This window comes from Coregonus lavaretus (assembly GCF_964263955.1).
Source record: "Coregonus lavaretus genome assembly, chromosome: 37".
Taxonomy (NCBI): Eukaryota; Metazoa; Chordata; class Actinopteri; order Salmoniformes; family Salmonidae; genus Coregonus; species Coregonus lavaretus.
Window position 1 is genome coordinate 7054895 of NC_140024.1, and position 19561 is coordinate 7074455.

The window sequence follows — 19561 nt, forward strand, 5'->3', positions numbered from 1 at the left end:
GACCCTCACATGGAGTCCTTTTATTTTAGGACTGTAGCCTAGATACTGCTGGTGGTTAGTTAGTAGATGACTGTTGCACAAAGAGAGAAAAACATGTTTTTAATAGTTGGAAGGATAAAACCTGCCCTCTACACAGTTCTGACATCAGATTGGGCTTATAACTAATAATGCTAATTATTTAAACCCCATCTCAACATTAGCAGATTTGACTGACTATGAACTAAGACTTTCCAACTGTGTATTCATTTGTGACACTTGGATATAACCCAACTAATGCACCCTGTTGTTAGAGATGGGACTAATATGAAATATATATATATATATATATATATAGTATATCACCACTGTTAAAGTTACTGTACGTGAAGCTTATAAAATGAGGTAATTTTCTAATCTCCTTGACAAGGAAGTTTTGGTAGGGACATTGTGTAATGTTATTTATTTGATTTGGCCAGAGTGGGACAGTCTGATGTCTAAGGCTACTTATTCAATGCTGGAATCCAATAAAACACACATTTACAGTTTCTGTATTATTTATCTCATGTTAACATAAAGGGCTAAGCTTTTTGTTGAACATAATCTTTACCCTATGTATTGTGTGTTTGTGTACATACATGAGTTGTTGTTGCTGCCCTCTTGGGCTCTTGTATATACAGCTATTTATTTCACATCATGTGGTCTCTAGATGTGTGTGTGTGTGTGAGAGAGGGTGATGTGTATGTGTGTATGTTCTGTGATAGGGATTATTTGGGGGATGTTTATTTGAAATGCATGCACTCAACACATTTTTATACTGTGTAACGATGGCAAGATTGAAATGTTGTGGACTTGTTTGTCCAGATATGTGGGTGGAGATTTTTTAGAGACGATTACTTGGCACAGGGAAATAAAGAACAAAGATTCACCTGATCATGGGGTCATCTAAGTGATTTACTGATTGGATGAAAGAGAGATGTTACCATGGGGATGATGGATGGAGGGGAAGGATTGATACAAGTCTTCTGGAATGGGAGGAGTCTTCATATTCCCTCCATGGGTCCTAAACTATCACGTTTCATTCCACTTAGTCCCCTTTACCTCCTCTTCTGACAACTCTTTCGACTTCACGTATGTTTCCGTTGCTGCTCTTTCTCTTGGTTGCCTTTTTTATCGTCTCTGTCTGGTGAAAACCTCATCTCCAAAACAGAAACTTTCAGGAAATTGAAAATCATACTTTCCAATGAACAAACATACAATTATGAAACTTCAGAAGCTATTTTGAATACAATTTCTTGGTCGTAGAGTCACGAAATGTTCAGAGTACATTGAGGGCAGTTAGTGCTTTCAATAAATGTAAAAAAAATAAAAATAATGTGTGAAACATTTTGTTAGAAGGTTTTCATCAGACAGACAGCGAATGTATGGAAAGTGCTTGTACATTAGTTTTTCATAACAATTATATGGGCCAAATCCCTCCTGGATAAGAATTGCTATAGGACTGGATATCGCATGATCGATTGAACATCTGTTTTTTGTGGTGGTGAAAATATTGTTTTATTACAATGTTTGTAATAATTTCACAGACATGTTGGATCACTCCTTAGCTTTGTGGTTGATACTGGGTTGTTTCCACAGACATCACAACGTCATGTTATTCAACCTCAACACAACTACTTATTTGCGTAGCAGGCACACAAATGCAAACTTAACCTCACGTCACATAAAATTCACTTGCACGTTTGTATATTACAACTACATTTTACAACTGCAAATGACTAGATTGTGGGCCAAGCCACCTGTCTACAAATATTCAATTTCACCAGGACTTTTGAAAAATATAAAACATATTTTGCTATCTTTGTTTACCAGTTGTCCAGCATACTCTTGTTAGGTTTAGGAACCTATTTCTGCTGGTGAGGAATGGCGTGGACAAGCTGAGGTACCCTAATTTCAACCTCCAAACATGTTCCTCCTCCTTGTTAAGAAATCGGCTAAATGTGTGTTCAGAAGGTTTGATAAGAGTTTAATTCTTCAAAGCACTTTTACAGAGACAAAGATGTTGTGTTCTGTAGGGCAGTGGTTTATTTCAGACATTCACTACAATGTGTGATTCCTCAGTCAAACCATTCACAGCATCAGAGCACTTAAACGACGACCACAGACAGCCTCACTCAAAATTAGACAGTAGCTAAGAAAACCCAGAGACAAAAGACGGACTGTCCTCTATACAAGCCATTACATTACAGTCACTTTGAGCAACTCTTCATGTCAAATGAGTGGTTTCTATTCATTGTACTATTCCTGGTATCTGTTTAGTTTTGTTTGCACCTAATGGAGGACTTCTAAACCCAACCTCCTCTCCTCTCCGCCAGGGTTTCTCCCAGCTAGGGCTGTGTTACTTTTCTCTGAGAGCACAGAGAAAACAACGCTTTACAGCCCCACACAGTCCCTAGAACATTGGGAATAGTGCTTAAATTGAAATTAAAACATGAATACAATAAATTGTTATCTGTCTCGTAACATACTTTGCTCTGTCTCTGTGCTCGGTGCATTTCCTTTGGGTGAGGCACGTGGTGTGATTTGGGGAGACCACACTAAACAGGATAAAATAGGACTATAGTTTTGTGTGGGCTCAGCGCCTAGGACCCTGACGTAGGTCTGCTAAGAGCATGTTGCCATTGAAACCCCTGTTGCATGAATTCCTTTAACAAAATGCCATGTGTGTCCTGTAATGTTTGTAGTACAACATTTTGCAGTTTTTCAATAAAAACTCAACAACAACAAAAAATACACTGTAAAGAATGGTTGTGGCTTGTTTTTGTCCTGCCTCATCACATTATCATTTCAACATAGGCGTATCACCTTTTGTATTTTACCAAAGCTATATGGGCATTTCAATAATACAAAAAAAAACGTATATATATATATATATATATTATGAGCACAGTTAGGCTTAGATTCAATCAGATCAAAGCATAACCGGCGATAGCCGACACACAGAGCTGGTGTTTTGGCGGTGTCAGAGGTGTAACTACGTTAGAGCTGTCAAATCAGTGAGCAGCTGCTTGTGTGGTCATCGTCACGAAGCCACAGCCGTCCCACTCGCTTTAGAAGTTCAGTACGATAAAGTGTAGGCTGTATAGAAATAATGACATTCAAATTGAAAATCATTAAACAAAATAATACAGATTTATATCAGCCTAATCGAGATGTAGGCCTAGATTACACATTCCAGTGTTCGAAAATGTAACAAGGCTGCATGGAATTATTATTAATGCGACTCAGGACATCCAATGGCAATGTCTGCGAAAGGTATAACGCTGGGAGCTGTTTGCTGATTTGACATTTCCAATGCAGTTACACCTCCGACATCGCCTAAATACAAATAAAACTGCTCTGCAGTTGTCTGAACTGATTGAATCTAGCCCTAATCTTACGAGCAAACCTGGAAACACATGTTTTTAGTTTTGTGCTGCAGCTGGATGCATCTCCGTTGAACACGCTTCAGTGGATGCCGTGGAGATAGATGCCTATTCTGGCGGAGTTAAGGCCCAATAGAGTAGAAACAGGAAGATGCCTGTAGGTTGTAATAAGCGGTTGTGACTCGATAGAAGTGACTTTTCGTAGCAGGTTAGGAGAGCATTTTAGCTAACCCTAACCCTTTTTATAGTCTTAACCTAATTCTCCTAACCTCCTACGTTAATTGTCCTATTCTGCTGGGTAAGTTCTCCTAACCCTCTACGAAAAAAAAGCTGTATACCACCTAGTCAAAACCGTACTAAGCATGTTGACTGAATTACAAGAGAGCTGCTCATGAAAGATAATAAATCTGTCTTTGTATACAATAGTGACACCCAGTGGTGTAATAGACCCTAGGTCCTGACCATAGACCACAGTATCAGACTGGGTTGTTAATCTGCTGTCAATGCCACAACCAGGACATTACCTACAGTGTTTTATAATGGCATGCCTTTATTTACTAGATCTACGGACTATTACATTAATAGCAAAAAAGTAATTTAATAGAGTCATTAAATTACCATGATGAGCTTTTTATCCTTGAATTTGCATGGGATTGTGCTACTGTTTATGTATGTGTGCGTCTGATATGTAAATGCAAATATGAATGAGAACAAGGGCTGTATCTTATCTCACCGTGGAGAGAGTTGACAGTGCAGAAGATGTAGAAGGCTGTCTCCTTCAGGGGGCCAAACTGGAAGAGCAGGACCCCCCAGGAGACCCCCAGGAGCCAGGCCAGACCCAGCAGACTAAGTACTGTCCCCCTGCTCATACCACTCTCCCTCAGGACTGGACTCTGATGGTGGGCCCTCACCACCTTCACTGTCACAGACCCAAAGCACAGCACGTTCACCACGAATGTCAACACGAAGTACGAGAAGGACACCGTGGTCAGAGCAGAGTCAGTCAACCAGCACCTACAGACAGACAGACATAGAGGGAGAGGGAGGGAGGGAGGGAGAGAAGGGGGAGGGAGGGAGAGAAGGGGGGAGTCACAGTCACAGACACAGTCACGTACATACACAGACATGGACACAGTCAGTCAGTTTTTTACAGAGAGAAAGGGAGTCATTGGTGGTGGTCCTCTGTAGCTCAATTGGTAGAGCATGGCGCTTGTAACGCCAGGGTAGTGGGTTCAATCCCTGGGACCACCCATACGTAAAAATGTATGCACACATGACTGTAAGTTGCTTTGGATAAAAGCGTCTGCTAAATATTATATTATATTATATTATATTATATTATATGAAAACACATATAATTATAATTATAATATTACTTACATTTTAACAGCACCACCGTCTTACTGGTATATGTTGTATTCTCCATATTTGCCACAAGCAACAATTATGATAACTACTATGCCAGGTATTCCTGAAAGAGATAAGGAACATTTTCATTTGGGTTCCCCAGTTGAGTCAAACACCAAGAGACAGCATAGATACTTTAAATAAATGAATGAAAGCTGAAAAGATCCACAGATCCCTCCAGCATGGAGCTGATCAAGCTGGACAATACCATGTGCAGCTGGGTGAAACGGTTTCACTTCTCACTGTTCACGCCTAGTCTGATCATACTTGTCCTCACCATTGACTTACTGCACTCACCCCATCCTACCAGGCCCAGTTTGAGGAGGTATCTGTTGATGTGGATGTTGAAGACCCGGATGATGAGCAGGTAGAGGTGGAAGCCTTCCAGGGAGAACCAGGTGAGGGTACACAGCAGGGAGTAGTGGGTGGCTGTTGCTGTAGCAACACACAGGCCATGGACGCCAAGAGAGGCTAGGCTGTCGTTGGTGAGGAAGGTCAGGTTGAGGCACAACAGCGCCACGCACAGGTGGATATGGATGCACAGGGAATCATCAGATTTACCCCTTCTGGAGGAAGAAGTTATAATGAAATCTAATGTCAAAATCAACAACATAGCAAATCTCATTGTTATGGCAGTTCCTATCTAGGTTTCTTCTGCTTCCACTTTTGGGTCAGGTTACTGTAAAAGCACTGTGTGACAACTGCTGATGTAAAAAGGGTACTTTGAATCACAAAACGTGTTTTTCCAATGAGGATGTTCTGTTTGATTGGCATTGTGTGTGGTGGCTAGTTATTTGCATGTGTCATGAACGTAAGTAGTAGCTGTTGGTAGAATGTGACCTGAGGTGGATGAGGAGAGCCAGACATAGGAAACAGAAGGATATTCCACTGCCCACCCTGGACAACAACGTCAGCAAGCACTCAGAGGACGAGCTCAGACTGGCACTAGAGACACTGCCTGGTGCCTGCCGTCAACACACACACAGGGGCTAGATCACCCTTTGATTGATTGTTCAATTTAATTGATCGAAAGTCTGTTAACGTGAGGTCACAACATATTTTAAGAGTTAGGTTAAGAAATGATTTCTCGCCATAAGTACTGCGAAGAATGAAAGGTGGTCACAAGAGCATAATGTTTCATTTTCCTTTGTCTCAGTGACACATCCAGAGGAATTCCAATGTGCAACCGTATCCGTGAAACAAAGAGATACAGTAAAACATTTTCAACATATCATTTTGTTGTATATAGTGCGTCATAAAACTATATTGTTTAGTTAATTCATAACACTACCATTTTCAACATCCCAGAACACACGTTAGTGATTAGTTTTCCTATCAGAGAAAATAACCTGATTAGTCACTGTCCTATTCCAATCCACACCATATCATAAACATGTGAACATGAATTATTGGGGCCGTAAAGCAATTGTTGGATTACAGACAGGAAAATAATAGTAATCATGAAATAAATGAAAACGAGACTGTGACGGTTGATTGTGATGTGAATATGCACTGCTCACTAACCAGTGATGCATTCTAGAAGAGGAATGTGACCTTTATATGGTTAGTGAGGCCTGAGATGTCCTCTCCCACATCGATGGCCACCACTCGGCTGTTTAGGAGATCATCGTCGTTCTCCTCCACCTAGCCAAGGATCAGAAGAGAGAACAGAAGTTTGCATTGCAACTTTATATGGATGACAGAGACGCAAGTGTTTGTTTGGTCTTCCCAGAACTGTCAACAGGCTAAAAATACCCTTTAAATAAATGAAGCCAATTTCCATAGCAGGCTGTCACGATGCAGTTTGCTTCAGGGCTTCATTCAAATGTGCACTAATAACATCAGTGTATGTTTATACCAATTTGTTGTCACTACATGATTCACATACTAGAGTTAAAATGAGAAAGTACCACAGATGTTTTTCTGTGCTTTGCTTGAAATGAGGATGTCCTGAAATGTCTATGTGTGTTATGAGTGCAGGTCTGTTTCATTAGTCATCTCTGAGATGTTGTAGTTGTTACTGTTGATTTACCGGGAACAGGCTGTCATGCTCAAAACAAAATACTGCCAGGTTAACTTCCTCTGCCTTCTCCCAGGAAAGCATACAAGGCCTCAGTAGGAATCTTCATTCAAATCTCATCCATCTCCTCCAACGTGGCCTGGTGGAGATGGAGAAAGAGTTATGCATGTGATTACTATCTCTCCATTTTGCTTTTGAACCCCCCCTCTCTCTCCCATCCCTCTCATTCGTTGCTTACATTATTGGTGGAGGGTAAAGCCATTCTAAAGTTGTGCAAATTGTTCTTCTGATGTGATGTCACTGAGCCTTTGATGCTGCCAAAGATCACTTTCTGATGTCCCTGCTTGATAATGTTGTGAAATGTGCTGATGTAACTAAACATCAAAGAAGTTCAGAATAATCATGCCAAAAACGATACGATGAAAATATGTTTAGTTGTCAGTCAAATATTGACATAGCTGAAACGACAGTAAAATATAGTACATCAGTCCTGTACATAAGTACATAAGTGGACTTCCTTTTTTCGGCCATTCCTTTACATTTTCTGTTCAATTCATCAACAGAGGTCAGGTCATTCTCTTTTTATTTCTGCCAAGCTGTCATCAAGGCAAAGGTGGCTACTTTGAAGAAACTCAAATATAAAATATATTTTGATTTGTTTAACACTTTTTTGGTTACTACATGATTCCATATGTGTTATTTCATAGTTTTGATGTCTTCACTACTACTGTACAATGTAGAAAATAGTAAAAATAAAGAAAAATCCTTGAGTGAGTAGGTGTGTCCAAACTTTTGACTGGTAGTGTATATGTAGCCTAATATTTAAACACTTACAGCTATGTGGGGGGGGGGACACCTGAAATGCACTAATATGAAATATGTAGTTAGGCTGTTACTGGGTATTAAATAACCTAAGCCAATGGTCTATCTGCCTGCCAGGTCCTACACTAGATAATGTCTTAAGTACTATCTATCTGCCTGACAGGTCCTACACTAGATAATGCCCTCATCTGTGAGATGCACTCCATCCCTACAGTACTGCCCAAGGACACAGTGCTTTATGGCAGAGTGGCTGATTGTGGGCATGCGCCTGTCACGGAGAAATGCAAGCTGGCCCATGTGGAACTGGCAAACGACTTATGCCGATTCAAATGCACCATTTATAAATGAGGATGTGTGCTCTTTTACTGGAGTTGGACAGCAGTGTACAGAATTACTTGGGACATTTGTACCTGAAGTTTTGTATTCAAGGATTTAGAGCACCTATCCAATTTCAGATTTGTAAATATCTCTGTAATGTTTCTTAAGAGTTTTGTACTTGTCAAATGATTGTATTTTACAGGTGTTTCTAAGCAGTTTGTCATTTGTTGTAGTGTTTGTATCAGGAGTTATCAAAATCGTTCTTGACGATCCACAGCGTTATGCAGGCTGTTCTGTTCAATACCAGTGCTACCACAAATTATTATACTACTCAGCTGTTCATCTAGACCCAAGCTGTTCATTGAGACCATGAATAGTAGAATCAGGTGTGGTAGAACTGTGCTTGAACAAAAAAGCCTGCATAAACCTGTATCTTGTCAAGCAATTGTGTCCATCCCTGAATTGTATTTACAAAGTTGACTATATCTGATGAATGTACATTTGGTTGTACATTTTATTTTTAGTGATAACTCACTTTTGTTTACAGGTAATGTAGTACTAGACCTTTCTTCAGTAAACTATAAGGTACATTTTCATGTAAATAGTTAATGGGTACATACTGGTTATTTACGTATTTTCCAGGAGCTTACTTGAATGTCTTAAGAGAGATCAGGGAAAATGGTTACAGTTTACTCCATATTGGCTTAATTGGGTTCCTGGTTTTTCGCTTCCTGTTAAAATCAGCTGTTAATATTAAATAAATACTAACAACTGGATTATTTATGTTTCCATTAGTCATTATTGTTTAGTTTTACATAACTTGCATTGCTGTGTTATGCTGTATTATAATGTTGCGTAATCACCTTCCGGTGTAATAAACATGGAAATTAAAAACCCAAAACTATGTTTTAAGTGAGAACAGGCATTAGTCTGAAGCCAAAAAATAAAGGAAATTCACATGAGCACCACAATGCCTATTTCACCCATGCTCTACCAATGTTTTCCAGCAGACAGCTTTGACCTACTGCAGTAGCTACAGTATGTTTGTATTGTATTCAAACTACAGTGCCTTGCACAAGTATTCATCCCCCTTGGCATTTTTCCTATTTTGTTGCATTACAACCTGTAATTTACATTGATTTTTATTTGGATTTCATGTAATAGACATACACAAAATAGTCCAAATTGGTGAAGTGAAATGAAAAAAATAACTTGGTTCAAAAAATGCTAAAAAATAAATAACGGGAAAGTGGTGCGTGCATATGTATTCACCCGCTTTGCTATGAAGCCCCTAAATAAGATCTGGTGCAACCAATTACCTTCAGAAGTCACATAATTAGTTCAATAAAGTCCACCTGTGTGTAACCTAAGTAAATGATCTGTTACATGATCTCAGTATATATACACGTGTTCTGAAAGGCCCCAGAGTCTGCAACACCACTAAGCAAGGGGCACCACCAAGCAAGCGGCACCATGAAGACCAAGGACCTCTCCAAGGAGCTCTCCAAGGAAAATAACCTCTCCATCAACGTCAACAAAACAAAGGAGATGATCGTGGACTTCAGGAAACAGCAGAGGGTGCACCCCCCTATCCACATTGACGGGACCGCAGTGGAGAAGGTGGAAAGCTTTAAGTTCATTGCGTACACATAACTGACAAACTGAAATGGTCCACCCACGCAGACAGTGTGGTGAAGAAGGCGCAACAGAGCCTCTTCAACCTCAGGAGGCTGAAGAAATTTGACTTGGCACCTAAAACCCTCACAAACCTTTACAGATGCACAATTGAGAGCATCCTGTCGGGCTGTATCAAAGCCTGGTACGGCAACTGCACCACCTGCAACCGCAGGGCTCTCCACAGGGTGGTGCGGTCTGCCGAACGCATTATCGGGGGCAAACTACTCGCCCTCCAAGACACCTACAGCACCCGATGTCACAGGAAGGCCAAAAAGATCATCAAGGACATCAACCACCCGAGCCACTGCCTGTTCACCCCGCTATCATCCAGAAGGCGTGGTCAGTACAGGTGCATCAAAGCTGGGACCGAGAGAATGAAAAACAGCTACTATCTCAAGGCCATCAGACTGTTAAATAGCCATCACTAGCACATTAGAGGCTGCTGCTGCATATTGAAATCACTGGCCACTTTAAGAATGGAACACTAGTCACTTTAATAATGTTTGCATATCTTGCACTACTCATCTCATATGTATATACTGTATTCTATTCTATAATATTCTACTGTATCTTAGTCCATGCCGCTCTGTCATTGCTTGTCCATATATGTATACAGTGGGGAAAAAAAGTATTTAGTCAGCCACCAATTGTGCAAGTTCTCCCACTTAAAAAGATGAGAGAGGCCTGTCATTTTCATCATAGGTACACGTCAACTATGACAGACAAATTGAGAAAAAAAAATCCAGAAAATCACATTGTAGGATTTTTAATGAATTTATTTGCAAATTATGGTGGAAAATAAGTATTTGGTCACCTACAAACAAGCAAGATTTCTGGCTCTCACAGACCTGTAACTTCTTCTTTAAGAGGCTCCTCCGTCCTCCACTCGTTACCTGTATTAATGGCACCTGTTTGAACTTGTTATCAGTATAAAAGACACCTGTCCACAACCTCAAACAGTCACACTCCAAACTCCACTATGGTCAAGACCAAAGAGCTGTCAAAGGACACCAGAAACAAAATTGTAGACCTGCACCAGGCTGGGAAGACTGAATCTGCAATAGGTAAGCAGCTTGGTTTGAAGAAATCAACTGTGGGAGCAATTATGAAGAAATGGAAGACATACAAGACCACTGATAATCTCCCTCGATCTGGGGCTCCACGCAAGATCTCACCCCGTGGGGTCAAAATGATCACAAGAACGGTGAGCAAAAATCCCAGAACCACACGGGGGGACCTAGTGAATGACCTGCAGAGAGCTGGGACCAAAGTAACAAAGCCTACCATCAGTAACACACTACTCCGCCAGGGACTCAAATCCTGCATTGCCAGACGTGTCCCCCTGCTTAAGCCAGTACATGTCCAGGCCCGTCTGAAGTTTGCTAGAGTGCATTTGGATGATCCAGAAGAGAATTGGGAGAATGTCATATGGTCAGATGAAACCAAAATAGAACTTTTTGGTAAAAACTCAACTCAACGTGTTTGGAGGACAAAGAATGCTGAGTTGCATCCAAAGAACACCATACCTACTGTGAAGCATGGGGGTGGAAACTTCATGCTTTGGGGCTGTTTTTCTGCAAAGGGACCAGGACGACTGATCCGTGTAAAGGAAAGAATGAATGGGGCCATGTATCATGAGATTTTGAGTGAAAACCTCCTTCCATCAGCAAGGGCATTGAAGATGAAACGTGGCTGGGACTTTCAGCATGACAATGATCCCAAACACACCGCCCGGGCAACGAAGGAGTGGCTTCGTAAGAAGCATTTCAAGGTCCTGGAGTGGCCTAGCCAGTCTCCAGATCTCAACCCCATAGAAAATCTTTGGAGGGAATTGAAAGTCCGTGTTGCCCAGCGACAGCCCCAAAACATCACTGCTCTAGAGGAGATCTGCATGGAGGAATGGGCCAAAATACCAGCAACAGTGTGTGAAAACCTTGTGAAGACTTACAGAAAACGTTTGACCTGTGTCATTGCCAACAATGGGTATATAACAAATTATTGAGAAACTTTTGTTATTGACCAAATACGTATTTTCCACCATAATTTGCAAATAAATTCATAAAAAATTATACAATGTGATTTTCTGGAATTTTTTTTCTCATTTTGTCTGTCATAGTTGACATGTACCTATGATGAAAATTACAGGCCTCTCTCATCTTTTTAAGTGGGAGAACTTGCACAATTGGTGGCTGACTAAATACTTTTTTCCCCCACTGTATATTCTTAAATTCCATTCCTTACTAGATTTGTGTGTATTGGGTATATGTTGGGAAATTGTTAGATATTACTTGTTAGATATTACTGCACTGTCGGAGCTAGAAGCACAAGCATTTCGCTACACTCGCAATAACATCTGCTAAACACGTGCATGTGACAAATAACATTTGTTTTGATTTGAAACAGGTCAGGGACAAAGTTGTGGAGAAGTACAGATCAGGGTTGGGTTATAAAGAATATCAGAAACTTTGAAAATCCCACGGAGCACCATTAAATATATTATTTTAAAAAATGGAAAGAATATGGCACCACAACAAACCTGCCAAGAGAGGGCCGCAAGGAGGGCATTAATCAGAGAGGCAACAAAGAGACCAAAGATAACCCTGAAGGAGCTGCAAAGCTCCACAGCGGAGATTGGAGCATCTGTCCATAGGACTACTTTAAGTCGTACACTCCACAGAGCTGGGCTTTACGGAAGAGTGGGCAGAAAAAAAGTAAGCAAACATGTTTGGTGTTCGCCAAAAGCCATGTGGGAGACTCCCCAAACATATGGAAGAAGGTACTCTGGTCAGATGAGACTAAAATTGAGCTTCTTAGCCATCAAGGAAAATGCTATGTCTGGCTCAAACCGAACACCTCTCGTAACCCTGAGAACACCATCCCACAGTGAAGCATGGTGGTGGCAGCATCATGCCGTGGGGATCATCGGCAGGGACTGGGAAACTGGTCAGAATTGAAGGAATGATGGATGGCGCTAAATACAGGAACATTCTTGAGGGAAACCTGTTTCAGTCTTCCAGAGATTTGAGACTGGGACAGAGGTTCACCTTCCAGCAGGACAATGACCCTAAGCATACTGCTAAAGCAACACTTGAGTGGTTTAAGGGGAAACATTTAAAAGTCTTGGAATGGCCTAGTCAAAGCCCAGACCTCAATCTAATTGAGAATCTGTGGAATGACTTAAAGATTGCTGTACACCAGCGGAACCCATCCAACTTGAAGTAGCTGGAGCAGTTTCGCCTTGAAGAATGGGCAAATTTTTTTTGTCTTATTTCTTGTTTGTTTCACAATAAAAAATATTTTCCATCTTCAAAGTGGTAAGCATGTTGTGTAAATCAAATGATACAAACCCCCAAAAAATCAATTTTAATTCCAGGTTTTAAGGCAACAAAATAGGAAAAAAGCCAAGCGGGGTGAATACTTTCGCAAGCCACTGTATGTGTAGGCAGGTTGCTTAGGATTCAAACCTCCTCAAACAGCCTAATTCATACTCTTAGCGGAGGTGCTCATAAATACTGTATAAATATTTGGAGTGACCAGTGTATTTTCTCACAAAAAGATGGGCATGCCATTGGTAGATGTTCCTGCAGTACCTGGTAAAAGAACAAGCACACAACACAGGATGTTTAAGGAAATATACACTGAGTATACAAAACATTAAGAACACCTGCTGTTTCCATGATAAAGACTGACCAGTTGTCACTTGTTAAACTTCAATCAGTGTAGATGAAGGGGAGGAGACAGGTGCAACTCAATATTAGCAAGGTGTTCCTAATGTTTGGTATACACAGTGCCTTGAGAAAGTATTCATACCCCTTGACTTATTCCACATTTTGTTATGTTACAGCCTGAATTCAAAATCTTAGCCCATAATGACAAAGTGAAAACGTGTTTTTAGAAATTTTAGCAAATTTATTGAAAATGAAACACGCCCTTGCCAATGTCTCTTATCTGTTCATTGTTGGTAGAGGTGGGGTCAGAGAGCTGTGGCATGTAGAAGTATTAGTTTGACAAAAGTATTTTGCATTCAGAAACATACCGTAATCAAGTGAGTTCAAAATCACTGTCGCCCCACCTTAATTCGCCTGTCGAATTGTAATGGTAGAGTCTGACTGTAGCTTTTTCAGAGATTGTAGCTCCTCTTTGCTCAGGTTGGGTTTCTTCATTATTTTATTCTGTTCACACTAAACTTTTAGAGCTCGTCTTCCACAAGGTGGCAGAATGTTTCCACATAATGATTTCAATGTTTGGGAGGGGTGAAAGTACTCTTAGGTTTAAATTGAACCCCCTCAATGTCAATGACACGGTAGGCATATAGGTTATCTATAATTTTTTATTGTTTTATTTGCACACAAGAAAATACAAAACAATATGATCAGAGATTAAAAGGAAAATTAAAAGAGCATATGCAGGAGAGGTAGAAAAACACATAGAGGCTTGTGAAGCATCTCCCCCTTTCAAATGATTATTTACACAAATACATTATTTACACAAAGAAAAACGTTTACACAATCTAAATAAAAATATATATTTGTAACCATTCATTTCACATCCCTGCAAATATTGTTTTTGTGTTATGATAAGGTACTATCTACTTGACTAATTTAGGCCTCATTTTATCTCAGGTAGCCCATAGGCTACTGTAGGCCTATTCTGCAAAAACCAAAGGGGAAATCAAAATGATCCAAAATGTTACAGATGGACTAAAAAAGGACATACTATCTTTCAGAGGATTTTTTATGACAATCAAAGAAACAGAAAGGCACCACTTGATAGTCGACCACTCCATCTTACCCTCATGCACAATGGTGAGTAACAGATCGGGTAGCCAAACGTATTTGTTCATATTTTCAGAGATGGGGATGAAAATAACTTGAACCTAATAGATGTGTTGCCTATTTACCTAGGACTATACACATCAAAACTGAATATGCATGGAAGATGTGTCATAAAATACAACAACATGCACAGCAAAAAGTGCAATAAACAGCACAACTTTGAAAAAAAACGTACGAGCAAACCTAGAAACACGTTATTATTTTGGTGCTTGCCCTTTAATTGATGCTTATGTTTGCCTATAGTGGTATGTTAAACCGACATACTAAATATTGTGCTTCTGTGGTAACAAAATGGAAGCCGTGGTATTAGTAGTAACCATGTTAGTCAGGGACTGGCCTCAGTTGGATGCATCTCAGTTGAAGAAGCTACAGTGGTTGCCGTGGAGATAGATGCCTTCTCTGGCCGAGTTAAAGCCCAATAGCGTAGAAACAGGAAGAAGCCTGTAGGTTGTAATAAGGATTTTGACTGAATTACAAGAGCTGCTCTTGGAAGATGATAAGTCTGTCTTTGTATACAATAGTGACACATAGTGGTGTAATAGAACATACTGTAGGTCCCTGACCATAGACCACGTTCTTTGACTGGGTTGGTAATCTGGTATCAATGCCACAACCAGGACATTAACTACAGTGTTTTATAAAGGCATGCTTTTACAAACACCAATGTAAATGTGTTTTGCATCCACCATGCCCCTAAATATATGTACCATTACATTAACAGCAGTTAAATTACCATGATGAGATTTGTATCATTGACTATGCATGTGATTGTGCTTCCGTACACAAGACTTCCATGTATGTATGTGTGCATATGTGTGTTCCTGATGTGAATGAGAATAAAGGGCTGTATCTTATCTCACCGTGGAGAGAGTTGACAGTGCAGAAGATGTAGAAGGCTGTCTCCTTCAGGGGGCCAAACTGGAAGAGCAGGACCCCCCAGGAGACCCCCAGGAGCCAGGCCAGACCCAGCAGACTGAGTACTGTCCCCCTGCTCATACCACTCTCCCTCAGGACTGGACTCTGACGGTGGGCCCTCACCACCTTCACTGTCACAGACCCAAAGCACAGCACGTTCACCACGAATGTCAGCACGAAGTACGAGAAGGACACCGTGGTCAGAGCAGAGTCAGTCAACCAGCACCTACAGACAGACAGACAGAGAGGGAGAGGGAGGGAGGGAGAGAAGGGGGAGGGAGGGAGAGAAGGGGGGAGTCACAGACACAGTCACATACATACACAGACAGGGACACAGTCAGTCTGTTTTTTACAGAGAGAAAGGGAGTCATTGGTGATATGAAAACACATATAATTATAATTATAATATTACTTACATTTTAACAGCACCACCGTCTTGCTGGTATATGTTGTATTCTCCATATTTGCCACAAGCAACAATTATGATAACTACTATGCCAGGTATTCCTGAAAGAGATAAGGAACATTTTCATTTGGGTTCCCCAGTTGAGTCAAACACCAAGAGACAGCGTAGATTCCTTAAAGCAATGAAAGCTGGAAAGATCCACAGATCCCTTCAGCTAGGAGCTGATCAAGCTGGACAATACCATGTGCAGCTGGGTGAAACTTTTACTTCTCACTGATCACGCCTAGTCTGATTATACTTGTCCTCACCATTGATTTACTGCACTCACCCCATCCTACCAGGCCCAGTTTGAGGAGGTATCTGTTGATGTGGATGTTGAAGACCCGGATGATGAGCAGGTAAAGGTGGAAGCCTTCCAGGGAGAACCAGGTGAGGGTACACAGCAGGGAGTAGTGGGTGGCTGTTGCTATAGCAACACACAGGCCATGGACACCAAGAGAGGCTAGGCTGTCGTTGGTGAGGAAGGTCAGGTTGAGGCACAGAAGCGCCACACACAGGTGGATGTGGATGCACAGGGAATCATCAGATTTACCCCTTCTGGAGGAAGAATTTATAATGAAATCTAATGTCAAAATCAACAACATAGCAAATCTCATTGTTACGGCAGTTCCTATCTAGGTTCCTTCTGCTAAATCTTTGGGGTCAGGTTACTGTAAAAGCACTGTGTGACAACTGATGATGTAAAAATGGTACTTTGAATCACAAAACGATTTTTTCCAATGAGGATGTTCTGTTTGAGTGGCATTGTGTGTGATGGCTCGTTGTTTGCATGTCGTGGACATAAGTATTAGTTGTCGGTAGAATCTGACCTGAGGTGGATGAGGAGAGCCAGACACAGGAAACAGAGGGATATTCCACAGCCCACCCTGGACAACAACGTCAGCAACCACACAGAGGAGGAGCTCAGACTGGCACTAGAGACACTGCCTGGTGCCTGCCGTCAACACACACACAGGGGCTAGATCACACTTTGATTGAGTGGACTTAATTAAATCCATATCGCGGTTTAGCATGATTGAAATTTAAAGGTCATTTCCAATTGAGCGGACATATAAGTAGCTTAGCGTGAATGCAGTCTCCGCGAAGGCGGGAACATTGCACTTAACTTTCGATTGTGCTATACTGCAGATCTTCCGCGACATTATTTGAATCGAGCCCTTAATTAATTAATCGAAAGAAGAATGTTAAAATGAGGTTATAACATATTTAAGCTAGGTTAAGAAATTATTTCTCACCATAAGTACTGCGAAGAATGAAAGATGGTTACAAGAGCATATTGTTTGATTTTCCTTTGTCTCAGTGACACATCCAGAGGAATTCCATTGTGCAACACTATCTGTGAAACAAAGAGATACAGTAAAACATTTTCAACATATCATTTTGTTTCATAAAACTATTATTTTGTTTAGTTAATAAATAATACTACCATTTTCATCATCCCAGAACACACATGTTAGTGATTTGTTTTCCTATCAGAGAAAATAACCTGATTAGTCACTATCCTATTCCAATCCTCACCATATCATAAACATGAATTATTGGAGCTGTAAAGCAATTGTTGGATTGCAGACAGGTGAAATAACAAAAATATAATAAATATTAAACAAGAGAGTGTGACTGTTGATTGTGATGTAAATATTCACTGCTCACTGACCAGTGATGCATTCTGGAAGCGGAACGTGATCTTTATATTGTTACTAAGGTCTGAGATGTCCTCTCCCACATCGACGGATACCACTCGACTGTTTAGGAGCTTAGTGTTGTTCTCCTTCACCTAGTAGTGATCAGAAGAAAGGATATACATTCTCTCTAAAGACACAAGTTAATAAGACATTTCAGAGAGGACCACATTTCTCCTCAGAACCAAATACCTCAAAGGATATATTTTTGTATAGGCACTGGGCATGATGTTTGAGTCACAACAACAAGCAATTATATATTTCTCAGTAAATTTGTTCTCTTTTATCTGAAGTTCTGTCAACAGGTTGTATTGTAGGGGCTTTTGAGCAATAGTGTGACTGGTTGCTAGCTTAGAAGCACGACAATGAATGAATGAAAAAGTGGGAGAGCAGGCAGAAGTTTGCATTGTAACTTTACATAGATGACAGAGATACAAGTGGTTGTTGTGTCTTTAAATAAATGAAGCCAATTTCCATAGCAGGCTGTCACGGTGCAGTTTGGGCTTCATTCAAATGTGCACTAATAATGTCAGTGTATGTTCATACCAATGTGTTGTCACTACACTATTCACATGCTGGAGTTAAATGAGGAAGAACCACAGATGTTTTTCTGTGCTTTTGTTAAAATGAGGATGTCCTGAAATATGTCTATTTGTGTTATGAGTGCAGGTCTGTTTCATTAGATATCTCTGAGATGTAGTTGTTACTGTTGTTTTACCGGGAACAGGCTGTCATTCTCAAACCAAAATACTCCCAGGTTAACTTCCTCTTTTGTGTGTCCCAGAAAATCATTAAAAGCCTCAGTAGGAATCTCCAACCAAATGTCATCCATCCTCTCCAACATGGCCTGGTGGAGATTGAGAAAGAGTTATAAATGTGGTGACTGGCGATATCCACATTTTGCTTTTGACCTATCTCTTTCCATCCCTCCCTTTCGTTGATGCTTACATTATTGGTGGAGGGTAGAGCCATTCTAAAGTTGAGCAAATTGTTCTTCTGATGTGATGTCACTGAGCCTTTGAGGCTTTCAAGGATTACTTTCTGAGGTCCCTGCTTGGTAATGTTGTGAAATGTTCTGTGGTAGGGGAACAAAAAAATCACAGTTCTGAATAATCCAACCAAAAAAGAATCCATGAAAACATGTTTAGTTGTCAGTCAGACATTGACATAGCTCAAATTACATTAAAATAAATGTCAGTCAGGGCCTGCCCTAGGCATAAGCGACATAAGCGACTGCTTAGAGCCCCCCAGCAACACAATTTTGCTTAGGGCCCCTAAAAGGCTAGGGCCGGCCCTGATTTCAGTTCAAATGATAAGTGGACTAACTTTGTTATGGAAATCGACTTCTGGTCATTCTTTACTGTATCTGACTTTCCTTTACATTTCCTGATCAATTCATCAACAGAGGTCAGGTCATTCTTTTTATATGTCTGTCCAATGTCTTCAGAATCACATTCTCTCAAAATATTTGAGGTGGTGATCGTGATATTATTTTTTGGTTTAATAGGAGTGGTCTGACTTAGATTTTCCATGTTGATTAAGGTCCATTGATCCACACATTTCATTAGACACATTTCTTTGCAGTCATCAACATATGGATGAGTGATGTTGATTGGGCAATCTGTAAGTAGAGAACATAGTCCAGGGTATTGGTCAAATCAATTTACACTGAGTAAAGACGCATGCTTTATTATGGTTCATGACAAAATAAGGCTAGATAATCTACACATGATTCCTCTTGGCAAATGGGTGATGTTTGTTTCATACATTTGATAATAACCTGAGTAAAGTTTAAATAAATGAATACAAATATGTTACTCAGATATGCAATAGTGTTTTCAGCAGTTGGACATCAAGGTCAAGAAACTGCACTTTGCTGCAACCAAATTACCTGATAATACAGACAACAAATCAGAAAGTTTGCGGTTTGTGCTCAATGTGAATGAAGACACCTGTCTTTGTCCAGAGTCGATGCACTTCTGGATATTTATTATGTCCATTATTAGACTATACATCAGTGG